The following is a 14282-nucleotide window of genomic DNA, read 5'->3' as shown; positions in this document are numbered from 1 at the left end:
CTTTTCGCGCTTGGAGATTGATGGCATACTGAAATTTCTGTATGCCTTAACCCTTGAGGTGGAGAAACAGAAACGTTTGGTGTTCTAGTTATTATCTTATTACAGCTTTTCATTAAGTTATCTTCTTCAAAGCTTTGGCTAGGACTTGCTTTAGGGCTTGGGTAACAATAAGTATAGTCAGGCGAAGCTATCCGTTTTGCTTTTGTAGATAAATCTAACACGTAGTTTTTATCAGGTGGCTCTATGGGGCAGGTCAATTGCTGATTGTTGTAGTGGTGTAAGCAGTCCATACAATGAACGAGTTGTGAAGCTTGCATTGTTAAGTACATCTGCAATAAAAGATCATTTATAGTTATTAAATTTATAAGAAAAAAATTATGTTTTGTTGTGATTTTTTTAAAAACATGTTTGATTGGAAAAATAAATATTTGCATACACACATTACAAAAACTGTCAGTAATTATATTTTAGTATTGCATCCTCTCTTTGGAATGTAAATCAAAAATGAAATTTTGCATTAAGCATATGGCAATTTGATAATGTTTTATTTTTAAAAATAATAAAAAGTTAATATATTAATTTATTATAGTTATTATGTTATATTAGTTATATTTCCGGACTTCGGTCTTTTTAGTTTCCTGACAACATTATTAGTTTAAAAATATTTTTGTGATATAAAGCCTGACACTATCACAATTTCATAATAAGTAAACTTACCTTATATATTTACAGAGAATCACAGTATTGTATAAACCTAAAGCAGAGCACTTACAAAAATATACTTATTTTTCCACTGTATTGTCTAAAACTTTACAAGTACGAAACTAAGATTGGCACTGATTTTCCTACAACCCTTTTTAAGATAAGGTAATATCGGAATATCCGAAAGTCTGAATATCCCCTCCCACGCTGTAGGCGGTCTTTTCTTATTTTGCGAATTTTATTGCAAGGGTATTAACCCAAATAATACCGTTAAGAGGTAAAAATACTGGTTGGGTGGTTGCAGAGTTTCAAAGGTATAGAGATTAAAATATTTTTTGTCATTTATTCATTAATTTTTATCTTTATTCAAAAAGTACAAATTCAGTCAAAATAGTATTACAATAATAAAACTTATCCAGTAATTATTTGACAAAATAATACAAAATTAAAGGAAAAATACAGCAAACATTAGGCACTAAGCAGAACTAACAAACACAAAGCAACTTGAATAGAAATTCAATGCACGAACCATATATTATTATTAAAAAGCCATATAAATTTTTCAAATAAGTAAAGAGGGTTATTAATTATGAATCCCTTAACTATTAATAACCCTTATTATTAATTCTTACAGAGGCTGCCAAAATATTTCACTTTATACTTTTTACTTTTTCACAAGATTTTCACAAAAAATTTAACTCTGTAGTGAGAAACCAAGGTTCTTGATCTGGAGAGTAGATGAAAAGGTAAAATTAAGGAGTTATAATTTCTATTGCCGATAGGTGTCAGCATATATCACATACTTAACCACATTTCCCTAACGTATAATAGGCTTACCTACTAGAATAAATAAATGCACAGGGTAGAGTGAGATTTTCAATTCCTTAAAGTTAGATTTAGAATACTCTCTATTATAGCCCAATTGAGCAATTACCTTCACACATCTTCTTTGCAATCTTAGACATCTGCATCAAGTGTCCTTAACTCAAAAGACAATAAAATGAAAATAGCTGAAAAGCCTGAGTGTCTCCATTGAGATAGAGACCGAAAAATCACGGATAAAGAATATTCATCTTGACAATTTGGATGATAATTCTTTAACATGAGTCAGCCAGGTGGTACCTACTTTTAAGTTTGCATATGACTGACATTACCAATTAAAGAGTTCTTGAATGGAGCCCCTGTGGAACAAGGTAAACTCTAGACTCACTCAAACAACACAAACTTACTTCTGTCAGTCAGATAGAATTGAAGTAAATAAGCTATTGGAGCAAAATTATAGTAATTTATTTTTTGTAGAACAATATCACGATCAAAGGTTCTTCATACATCATAAAAAGTGGCATGAAAGTGTAAGCCTACCTTAAAGCTCTCAAGTACCTTCTCGTACAAAATCCATAACTACCAAGCTGGTTGAATGCAACTTCTTAAGGCCGTACTGTCTTTCATAAAAGATTCACGGGTCATCTCAGTAGAAAAAAAGCCGGGTGCACAACTGCCTGTCAAATAATTGTTATGAGCTGAGGGAAGCAACTCCCTCATTTTAGTAAAAACATTAATAAATGAATCATTAAAAAGGCAAGCATTGATTTGGCTAGGCTTGGTTTCTTTAATATTGGATTTCAGCGATTTTATGGCTTTCCACATAGCTTGGGACCAATTACTGGTCTGATGAATAAAATTATCTTTTATTAATAAAATTATTGCTATTATATTGTTGATAAAATAAACGTGTTTAATAGCTTGACTTCTTTAAATACAATATATTTTATATTGGAATGTCTGATAACTTCGGACAGGTGCTTGAGCTTAGCATTATTCATGGCCCTGGTAGAGTATTACACCATAAAAAGGTATGTAGGCTCATAACAAAAGAGATATGTTGAGTTTGACCATCGTGTATCGTTATTGACTGTCAATAACGATACACGATGGTATAAACTTATTTTATTTTATTTTTATGTTAGTGTGAGTCAGTGTGCAGTTTTTTGTATTTAGATAGGTCTGATGATGCCCTAATGCGGCGAAACGCGTAACCTTTAAATAGACGCTTGATTATGAGACTTGGACTTTGAGTTTACTTTCTCCTCCCCTTTGATTATATATACTGGAAAACCTTTTGTGGGTGCTATAATATAAGTTCACCAATAGTGAATTGCTTGGTGTGATACGACTATCACGCTATAGTCTATACTCTATACTATGGGTATATAGCTTAAGATAGCGACTTGGCAACGTGCTTACGTCGTTTTGAGATTAGGTATTATATTAGTTCTTGGGTGTTACACATGTAACTATGCTTTTATAAGGTATAATAAAATAAAACTAAGTTTAAGTAGCAAGATGTGTTGTTAATACATTACAGGTACATACATAGAAATAGGGTTCAGTATAAAGTACATGGAGATATACACAATTACGCAACTATAGTAGAAGTGGAAACAGGCTGGTTCAAATCTATTACTAAGTTTACACGTGACATTAATGCGAATTAGCGGTTAATGTGAATTAGAGGAAAAACGCTTTGGTATGTGTTCGCACAACGATTTTAAAAAGAGGTTTTAACGTTGACGTTAACCAGCTATTTTTTATTGCCAATCTAAATAATTTATTGATAAATTACTTAGGTAGAGAAGATTAAGTAAAAATATATCTAATAAAAGAATACAATTATTTAAATTTTACGAAAACAGGATAAGGCACACCACAACAAAATCGAAAGTGATTTTTTTTCTCTTTGCCTCGGTTTTCAAATTTTTGTTAGTTGGCAGCACTAAAAATTAATGTGAATTTAGATCTTCTCCCGTATACACAGAACCTTAATGCGCATTACAGCCAGATCATCCACATATTTAAAACGTTTTAAAATAATGCGAGTTAGGAACGCTAAAACGGTTTACGGGTATCGACTCATGGATTTTACCTTAATTGTAATGTTGCGTGTAAACATTATACAGGGTGAAAAATTTCAAGAGTAGCCATGGCTTATAATTTTTAAACCGTAAAAGATATAAAAAAATGCTTAAAACCGTCTCTATAGTAACAAGGGGGAACCAAAATGATGAATTTTTTAGGGATATACAATCACCCCCTAACCCCCAGAGCCACCCGCTTAAAAATTTTAAATTGGAAGGGTAGTCGAGTGATACCTTGTTTGAAAGGTCTATTAATTCCCTATATTATGCGACCCTACCTATAATAATCAATGCATTTATTTTAGAGTTATGCCAATTTTAATATTTTATTAAAGGTTATTTAAGTGTTTTTTAATTTCTTATAAAATTAACATATTTTGAAAATGTCATAAAATATTTAAAATTTGAACATTAGTACAAATGGTTAAGAACTAGGAAAACACTCTGCAATATTGCGTTTATTCTATTTTTAAAACAATAAAAATCTGCATTGAACTTTAATTATTTTATTAAATGCTCAAAGTGGCTTCCATTATTTTGCAAGCAAAAGTACAATCTGTTTTCAAATTCTTGACGAACATTTCTAAAAACTTCAGTTGTTAATAATCGGCACTCTTGTGTAATTCTTTGTTTTAGCTCCTCAATGGTGGCAGGCTGCGTTTTGAAAACGACCGATTTTAGGTGACCCCAAAGAAAAAAATCGAGAGGGGTGAGATCTGGCGATCTTGGCGGCCACTCAATAGGTCCTCTTCTACCAATCCATTGGTCTGAATAATGATTATCTAGCCACTCTCTAACAGGCAATACATAATGTGGTGGGGCCCCATCTTGTTGAAAATGCAATAAATTTTCATCAAGAACAAGATCTCCATTTTCATCCCTTTGGTTTTCCAATTCCGTTATTACTAAAGGCTCAACAGTTGTTTCTAACATTTCAGCATAAATTTCTCCATTTAGATTATCGTCAATAAACAATGGCCCAATTATATTATTCCCTAGAATTCCGGCCCACACATTTATTTTTTGGGGATATTGGGTGTGCCCTTCCCTAAAAATATGGAGATTCTCATCACTCCAGTAACGGCAGTTTTGCTTATTAACGTTACCGTTTAAATAAAAAGTGCACTCGTCACTGAAACAAATGTTTGTTATAAAACGTGGCTCATTTATTATTTTTTGGGTCATTAATTCACAAAATTCGATCCGCCTGTCTGGATCGTCATCAACAAGTTCTTGAACAATCTGTAGCTTGTAAGGATGGAATTTATTAATTTTTAATATCTTTCGTACTGATTCACGAGACACTCCTGTGGCAGCTGCTGCTTGACGAGTCGACATACCAGGATCCATAGCAAAATGCCCAAGAACCTCAATCTGAGTTGCTTCATCCAGTATTCTTGGCTGATTTTTCTTTATATCACCTACAAACCCAGTTTCTTCAAATTTTCTTACCAGCTTCTGGATGTAATAATGCCCAACCTGCTTATCTGGGTGCCTCTCATTAAATATTGTGGCACTTCTACGAAAACAGCGATTTTGAGAACCATAAATAAATATCATTTCAACTCTTTCGGCGATCGTATAAACCATTGTAAAAATAAAACTAGAGCAGTGAGAGAACTTTAAATCACAAAAAGAACCACGATATTACTAACCAAACCAAAAATTGAACATTTTAAGGCAAAATTTAAATAAACAAAAAACAACAAATATTTCAAGAATGGCAGGCATCGAAAATTTTCCATTTTTTTACATCGCCAAATACCATTCCGACAATTCAATAATTTCAGTATAAGTGTACTATTTATTGGAGTTTTGTTTTGGCTTTTAACAATTCATTTTACTATCAGAATAAAAATATTTATTCTGATACTAAAATGAATTGTTAAAAGCATTTTAGTATCAGAATAAATATTTTTATTCTGATAGTAAAATGAATTGACTAACATTTAAAAGGACATACATATCTCGGAAATGGTTGCATTGATTTTAATGAGTAAGACGGCAAAATATAGGGAATTAATACTACCCTTCCAATTTAAAATTTTTAAGGGGGTGGCTCTGGGGGTTAGGGGGATGATAGTATATCCCTAAAAAATTCATCATTTTGGTTCCCCCTTGTTACTATAGAAACGGTTTTAAGCATTTTTTTATATCTTTTACGGTTTAAAAATTATAAGCCATGGCTACTCTTGAAATTATCACCCTGTACATATATATATTTAGGCATAAATTAAAACAAATCTTAATTTCTAATGCCTTTTATTCGCATAAAAATTATTTTAATTTATATTTTTCTATTCGATACTGGTACCTACATATATACATATTGTATATTATATTTTATTTGAGAATGATAATTATTGTATAACAACTTCTTATTTTTATGTCGTTTACAGTGTTTTAACTTATAGATAATTTTAATAATAATATAGTACCCATATGTATTGTCTTCAATCGCTGTGAAGATATTTGGGTTAATAAAATTCGACTAACTTAACTTCAAATACTGATAATAATGGATCACAAAAAAGAATGGATAGCAGTCAGAATATGTGGCATTTATCTATGAGTTCAAATGGTTCAGTTACATAGTTAGTTATGATTTATTCAATTCAATAAAGGGTAAAAATAATAAAACTATGTTACCAAAATGGAAACGCTAAATGAGCTCTGTATTCTTCTTGAAAAGCTATGTTCGGTTGTTTAATGCCTCACATCCAGACAAATATTAACGATAAGTATGTGGCTAAGTTAATCTATTTGGAGAAACTGGATTTGTGTCTAATATTCGCCGTAATTGCCATCGAGAAAATTGACCAAATAGAAGTGAAGCCGGAGAAATAGTAGTTCTGGGATACGTAGCACTTAACAATACGCAAAGCACTCCTGGACTGACTATTTTTTCAGGATTTACATGATCAACATTACAAAGAATTTTAAAAGACAAGATTCATTCCCAAGCTCAGATGGTGTACCACCGCACTATGTGGCTCCAGTTCGACAGTTTTGGACGCCCATTTTCCAAATCAGTGGATCGGCAGACGAAGCCTTATTGAGTTGCCGCCGAGATCTCCGGACTCAAGACCTTTAGATTACTTTCTATGGGGGCATTTCAAAAGTTTGTAGTACGAAGATTCCATTCCATATCTTCGGGAGTGATTACGGCTGAATGTAGACAAATAACTCAAGACATGTTTATAAATGTGAGGAATATATATCTCTTTATAGTAAATTAATTTTTACTTTGACTTTAATGTATGTACGTGTAAACTCTAAGTTATTTTTCATATTTTGGAGAGTTGTTTAATTTTAAAGTAGTAAAGTTTTGAACTATATAGATTATTATTTTTAGATTATAGTCCCTTATTATCTAGAATTTTATTGTAAGATTAAATAGCTCCAAAACGATTGAACGTAGGATTAAACATTTTTAACAACAGTTACTATAAGCTTCATGGAGAATCTAAAAATAAATAAAAGGGATTTCTGTTTCGAAATCTAAAATGTAATGCAATATCTTATTTTTGTATCACGCTGTATTATGCAGCTATAGATAAAAACACATTTCTCTAGAAATCAAAATTGAAGTAGCTAAGCGTTTTTCCCAAAACATATCAGGAGAGTGAGCCATGTTAATAGAAACAAAGAACTTCAAAGGGATCAGTGTGTTTTAATACTTCTAACTCTATGTGCTCATTGGTACATACAACATACCATTTACATTTTTTAACTACCTGCAAAAAATTATTTTAGCAAAAGCTAAAAAACAGAATTACCGTGAAGTCATAAAATAATTTAAAAAAGGGCCTTTCGTTTCTGACCATCATTCATAAAATGTAATACATCACAAAATTGGGTCCCAACTGCTCTAAAAAACTCAATAAAACCTATTTGCAAATAAAATTATATTGCTCGAACATTAAGGGTAAAGAATTTCTGCAGTCCTAAATCTACCGAAAAAAAAATATCTGCCTAGAAGATATTATGATGAACAAACCTACATATGTATAGCATGGTGTTAGAAAAACAAACAATGGCAATCCATGTTACTTTTACATTATTTTAAATAATATAAGTGAACAATTTATTTAGGTTTTTTATAACAAAAAAAAGTTTATTTGACATGAAAAAAGTTCAAAAAATATATTGTAAAAAACATTCATTTAGATCAATAACGCATAGTGTCTGTAGTGTCTCAAGAATCCCAGCTGGGTAATTTGTTATGCTTACATCAAGGATATACATACTCTAATGCATATAATTATGTATAGATTTGCAATTATTAAAGAAATCTTTTAATACATTTTTTAAATCTATGAAAAGAGTAATTTTTTGCACAAACAGGTAAATAATTCTACATTCGAATGGCAACAAACCCGAAAGATCTCCAAAATATACGTATTACTGATATTCGAAAGGTTTACCATATGCTGATTACACTCAGTTACTATTTTCATCCTGGTGATGTCGAACTGGTATGTCGAACCTGGTGATTTCCATTGCTGATGCAAATGTATTGCATTCTGAGATTTCTGAGTCTTAGAGGAATACTCTCTAATAATACTTCTACTTCATTTCGCAAAAAAACTGAGAAAAAAAATACATGAGAGTTGTGAGTATTATTCATGTCATCACAGGTGAATGTTGCTTCATAGATAAAAAGTATGCGCGATACGAAAGGACGATTATTATTATTTATCTAACCACAAAATTGCATACGCCTAACATAATTTTCCGTTTGTAGGTGATGTACCCGTTGTATATGGTATGAACATCGGCCTTGCTCATGGAGCGTGTTGATTACTCTTTGGGGCCATCCATAAATTATGTAACGCGCAGGAGACATAATTTATGGAGAGGGAGAGGGTCCGGAATACGACAATTTCTGACCTAGGGGAGAGAGGGTATCAAAAAGCACGTGACATAACGATATTTTTTAGCACTTTTTGCAATAGCACAACGGTATTTTATTTTTTCAGGTTCGAAATATTCACGCCAAGTCCCCTTTATCCGACTGTCGAAAAAGTCGCTACTTAGCTTCATTCGTGTACATTTTTCGCATAAACGCACCTTTATTATTATCCAATATCTGCGCATTAACCTCTGTTGATAGTGTAATGCGTCTTGTCTGTCGCCAATATTTATATCAATATAGAATTGCAATGATTATGCGTAATAGCGCACAACGAATTGAAACGTTTTGATTTTCGAAGTATTATAGCATTTCGTTCGGCCATATACTTGGTAACAATTTTGCTTTGTTCCACAAGTTATCTAATTAATCCAAGGTTCACAGCATCATATTGTCATGATTATTTTCCCATTTTGCATTGCTTTTACACTTTCATTAATGTATAAGAATAGCTAAATTTTTAATTTTTTACAGGTTATAGTTCAACATATTTCGAGTAAGTGCAATATAATATGAAATTTTTTTGTATTTTTGTTAGGTTCTACATGTGAGATATGTGATCAGTATTGTTTACTTAATTACAATTAAGTATAATAAGAACAGAAGGTCATTATATTTATAAAATTCGACTGTGTTGATATTCACCTAAGGAAAGTCTCTACGTACTTATGTAAGTAATGACTAATAATATCTTTTATTACAGAAATTGATAAAAATGTTCTTTATCAAGCTTCGTGTAATTGGTTCATTAAAGCGTATCTAGATAAAAAAGCAGATTTGCAAAAAAAGCAGTAAATGTTGGAATGAAATAAAGCAATCATATGACTTGATTGCGAGAGTTACTTAAATAATTCAAGAAAATAAGTCCGTGATACTAAAACGTAAAGGATCTTTGATGAAACACACTACTTGCAAAATGAACGCGAAAAATCGGTGTCAGCAATAACAGGTATCAACGCGAGTCGGTAACCCAGTGGAAATAGCTCGTATCAACACTTCCGCGTCATCCTTCACCCAGTCAACACGTGGTCGTTCTTTTCCTTTGCTATCCTTAGGATTCTTTTCCTAAACCCTTTCCTACCCCTTGCCGTAAATTTAGTGAAAGTATCAAGCCCACTTCCACTTTATCCTGCACCCAGTCAACACGTGGTCGTTCTTTCCTTTCCTATCCTTTGAAACCCTTCCTAGACACTTTCCTGCTTTTTGCCAGTGGTTGCTGAACCTATTCACGCCGGTAGCCAGGCCGGATGTATCGTAGGGGATTTCAGTCATCGCGCATTTCAGTATTAAAAATTGTGAAAATATTGATTCAGGGAACAGGGTACATACCCGACGGTTTTCCCGAATCTCCAAATCGTGCTGGCAGATTGCCTAGTAGCAGAGCCAATAAACTAGCAAGTCTAAGCTCGTATCAACAATTTTTACATGGCCAGTAAGATAGGTGGCTTTTGCTCTAGTGATTTTTTGGTTTTCTTATGAAAAACAAAGGTAAGTTTCGGTTTAGTTTATCTGTAAAACACATAAGTTTGTTTATTTTATTTGTTTTTATAATAATTTTGTCCGAGATCAAAATCAAAGCCGGTTAAAATTACGTTTAAAGTTGCTTTTGTTGATACAGGGTATTGTAATAATTTTATATAAATTTTTGTTACATGGCAATTGTAAAGTATTTAATATAATTTTGCATTATTTATGCGATAATATAGCTGATTTGACCTTGTCGGACTAAGGACAAGGACCCTTGGGGTTAAAAAAACTTCTAATAGATTTTTTTTTTAGTTTTCCACCATGACATCCAGGGGTAAACGTTTGGTTCTGCCAGCACGTGAAAACACACAACCTCTCAGAGATGATACAGACAATTTTAATAAAAGAAACAAATACAATTAAAGATAATGACATACTTCAATAGGCACTGCCAAGCAGTTTTTTCTTTGAAAATATTGATGAAATTTTGCCGCAAAATATTGGTGAACTGAGTTATCAGAAGCTACAAGTTTTGGAAAATGTTTAGTCTAATTCTATAGAAAACAACATAGAAATAATTTTTGAAAAGCCTAATGAAAAAGAAAAAGCTATATATTAAATGAAGAAATACCTGAAAATGACAATCGAACAAATAAAGGAGATGATGCAGATTTTGTTTTTTATGAAGAAGAAGATATCCCGGGCTATTCTTATTAATTGAGTGTATTCTTAATGAAGAACACCTTAGTTCAGACACAGAAGAACAAGAGCCAGGTTTGCATGAACGGCATGAAGATGAAAGCGATACTGCCTTATATGAAAATAAACAAGAAAAAAAGCGTCGAAGAAAATCTAATCAGGACGAATGGTCAAAAGAAAAAACCAAAATGAAGAGGATGGCTAGAGGAGAATACGTAGGGTATACTAGAAATAACAAAAGTCAAATTTTCCATAACAAACAAAGAGCAGCGCGAGCAATCGGGACGAGGTATACATAGTCCAAGTGTTTGAAATACAAAACTAGATTTTGCGGCTAAATATCTGATGAATAACGAAACCTAATTTTTTCCAGCTTTTGGAAAAGAATGAAAGATGTATGTCATTGCGCTTATAAATATTAAATCTACTGAAAGAAATTATGTTAAAAATTCCAGACGCAGTTTAACATACGACTATTTCTTACAAGTTGGTACAGAAAAAAAACGTTTTTATCTACACTAGGAGTGAACGAAGCGATGGCTTGGAACTGGTGCAATAAAATGAAAACGGTGCTTTTCCGAGTTATTCGAGGATCTTAACATAGCACTGTATACTCCGAAAAAACAGAATATAATAATCACATTGCTCTTAAAGGGACGTTCAAGCAGCGAAGATGTGTCCTATAAATAAAGCCAATAAGTTTTACTTCAAAACTAGAATAAAGTTTCAGAATTTTACCATTTATAATTTAAAAACTCATGAATGCTGCAGCTATTGGTGGAGTGAAGTTGAGGAGGATTTATGTTCTTCTATATTTATTACAATTATTATTAATCATTTGGAAAATTATTGTCAAGACGTCTCAAATCGCACAGCTAATAAAACTAATGTAAAATATTTCTGAAAATAAAGTTGTCTAACAAATACGATTTTTAGCTAGGTAAATAAAAATGGCATAGGAGTGCCTTGTAGTAAGAAAAAAATACAGTTTTTTGTCTCTCCTGAAAAGTTGTTAGAATGTGAATATGAGGTATTGCGCCTAGGCCATCGAAATTCAGAGTTAATTGGTCTCTATCAAACAAAAAACTGTGGACAAATCAGAGAAAAACAGGAGATTTAAAAGGGAAAAAGAGACAAAAGGCTGCTTTGGAAAAATCATTAGCTAATAAGATAAATGCTCCAAAACGCCAACAAAAATTTGGAGAGAATCAAAGGAAAAATTTAGCGCCGAACTTTGTGAAGAACATCATGAGTTAAACAAGGTATTAAAAATGAAAGATGCTCCTGGAAGACCCATAATTGAAAAAAGTCAACCCCGATAATTAGAGGCAATTGTAAATCTAGCTATGCATGGATCAGCATAGCAAGACACACGAACAACGAAAAGTACATCTCAAAGGAACATCAAATCTCTGCAAGAGCTTACTACTGTATTAAGAGCCTTTGTATTGAGTAAAAGTGCTCTATATTTGCGTTTGCTATCTAAATACAGTTTTTCTTCGGAGGGAAAAAAGCACCTAGAAATCGTCCCCGTGAGACTAATGAAAGCTCAAAAGGATGCACACCTTAAACATGTTGACGACAATTTTTGTAAAGCAACCATTGATCATGACTGAATCGTGGCCTATAAACATAAACTAATCCCGTCTGCCTATGCAGGTATTATTCTAAAACAAAATGAGAATGGAGATATCAGTAGGATCTGTAGGTTATTCAGGTCCTACTTTTATAGCGATAAGGTCGCGCAAATATTCTTCGTCAACTGCATATGCACTGGATTTTGAAACCATCCTCACCTTGGAAGAGTTTGTTTGATATAGCAAAATTCCAAAACAAAGTGAAGCCAATTTTTATAATAACTGTTAACGGCGGCCCGGATGAAAATCCCTGTTATCAAAAAGTAATTGATATTGGCATTTATCATTTTTTGTTACTTAACCTCGACGCCATATTTATAGCCGCCAACGTTTCTGGAAGAAGCGCCTTCAACAGAGTCGAAAGAGAATGGCACCTTTAAGCAAAGAACTCGCTGGTTTAATCTTACCCCATGAACATTATGAGAGTCACCTTAATTCAAATTGGCACACTATAGATTTAGCCCTTGAAAAAAAAAGTTTCACCACTGTGGAGAGATATTGGTAGAAATATGCAATGCGGTTGTACTTAATACATCGAGCTCGAAGATTCTGAAATTGATCGATACAGTATTATTAAAAGATGAAGTTTGGATGTTGGACCATGTAAGACGAGCCAGTATTTCACGCAGATTGTGAAATGTAAGAATTCGAATTATTGTTCGAGACCACGTAACTCATTATTCAATATAATGCCGGAACGACTTCTGCCTCCACGTCTTGTACTGGAGCAAACTGACCAAGGGTTATTATTTTCATCGAATGTACTGACCAGAGACTCTTCTAAGGCTAAATTTGCATCACTTTTTATTTACAAGATCTTAAAATTGCGAAACATGTCTTCAGTTGTTCTGCCAGAGATTTTATCATACGTTTTTCATTGTGCGTCTGTATAAGAAAAAATTAACGACAGAACTTACAAATTCTGCAAGACTTATTTTGCTTCAAAAGTCATGTTAAAATAACCTCAAATTATACATAAGAAGAATAAAAACGTTATATTTGGCGAAAAAAATATTTGACCTCTTCGTATTGCAGAATAAGGACAAAGAGAAATAATGGCTGTTTTGAAGAACGGTCAAATTGAGTGTTTAAATAGACTGGGTTGGGATTCTAAAATCACGATTCGACACGATTACTCGATATGACTTATGGTAAACACAAGCACAAGAGGAAAGTCCTATGTCACTCTTGGAGTGGTGCTTGCGCGAAGATATTTGTGGGCATTTATCTTGAATCGCTGCAGGTTGTATGCGTCGGGAAATATGTGAGGTGGAAGCCTGTTCCACAAAGAAGGTGTTCTCCAGATGAATGAGTCCCGATACAGCGATGTCCTTGGGGTAGGCAGGTGGAGTCGATGTTGATGAGCCGCAACTTCTAGACGCGTCCTTCTTGCCGGAACAGCCCTGGGTGGGATCAGGCCTGCCAGCTCAGAGGAGCACTTACCGTGATAATAACGGTAGAATAAACAGAGATCAGCCACCTTTCTCCTGTGCTCCAGACTATCCAGATTATTTGTCAGTTCTGGTTTGTCGATAAGACGAATAGCTCTCTTCTGTATAGAATCTAGCGGCTTTAAACTATGCTTGGGTGCAGAGCTCCAGACATGCGAGCAATACTCGAGGGAAGGGCGATTTGAGCCTTATAAAGAGTCAGCAGTTGTTCTGGTGTATACAGTTTTTTCGTTTTGAAAAGCACTCCGAGTTTTTTGGAAGCTGCCCTGGCGATCTCTGCAACGTGGTCATGCCAGGACACACTGTTGGTGACTTCAACTCCTAGAAGATGTAAAGATGATTTCATTGGCAAATTTTTCCCTGCCATAACCAGCTCCGGGCCACCAAGGTTAGTCTTCATCGTAAATACTGCAGCCTGCGTTTTTTTAGCGTTAAAATTGACCAGATTGTTATCGCCCCACTCCAAGATTGCTCTAATATCGTTGTTGGTTGAAGC

This window comes from Anthonomus grandis, chromosome 6 (genome assembly GCF_022605725.1).
Source record: "Anthonomus grandis grandis chromosome 6, icAntGran1.3, whole genome shotgun sequence".
In the NCBI taxonomy this organism is placed as follows: Eukaryota; Metazoa; Arthropoda; class Insecta; order Coleoptera; family Curculionidae; genus Anthonomus; species Anthonomus grandis.
This window is presented reverse-complemented; position numbering follows the sequence as displayed.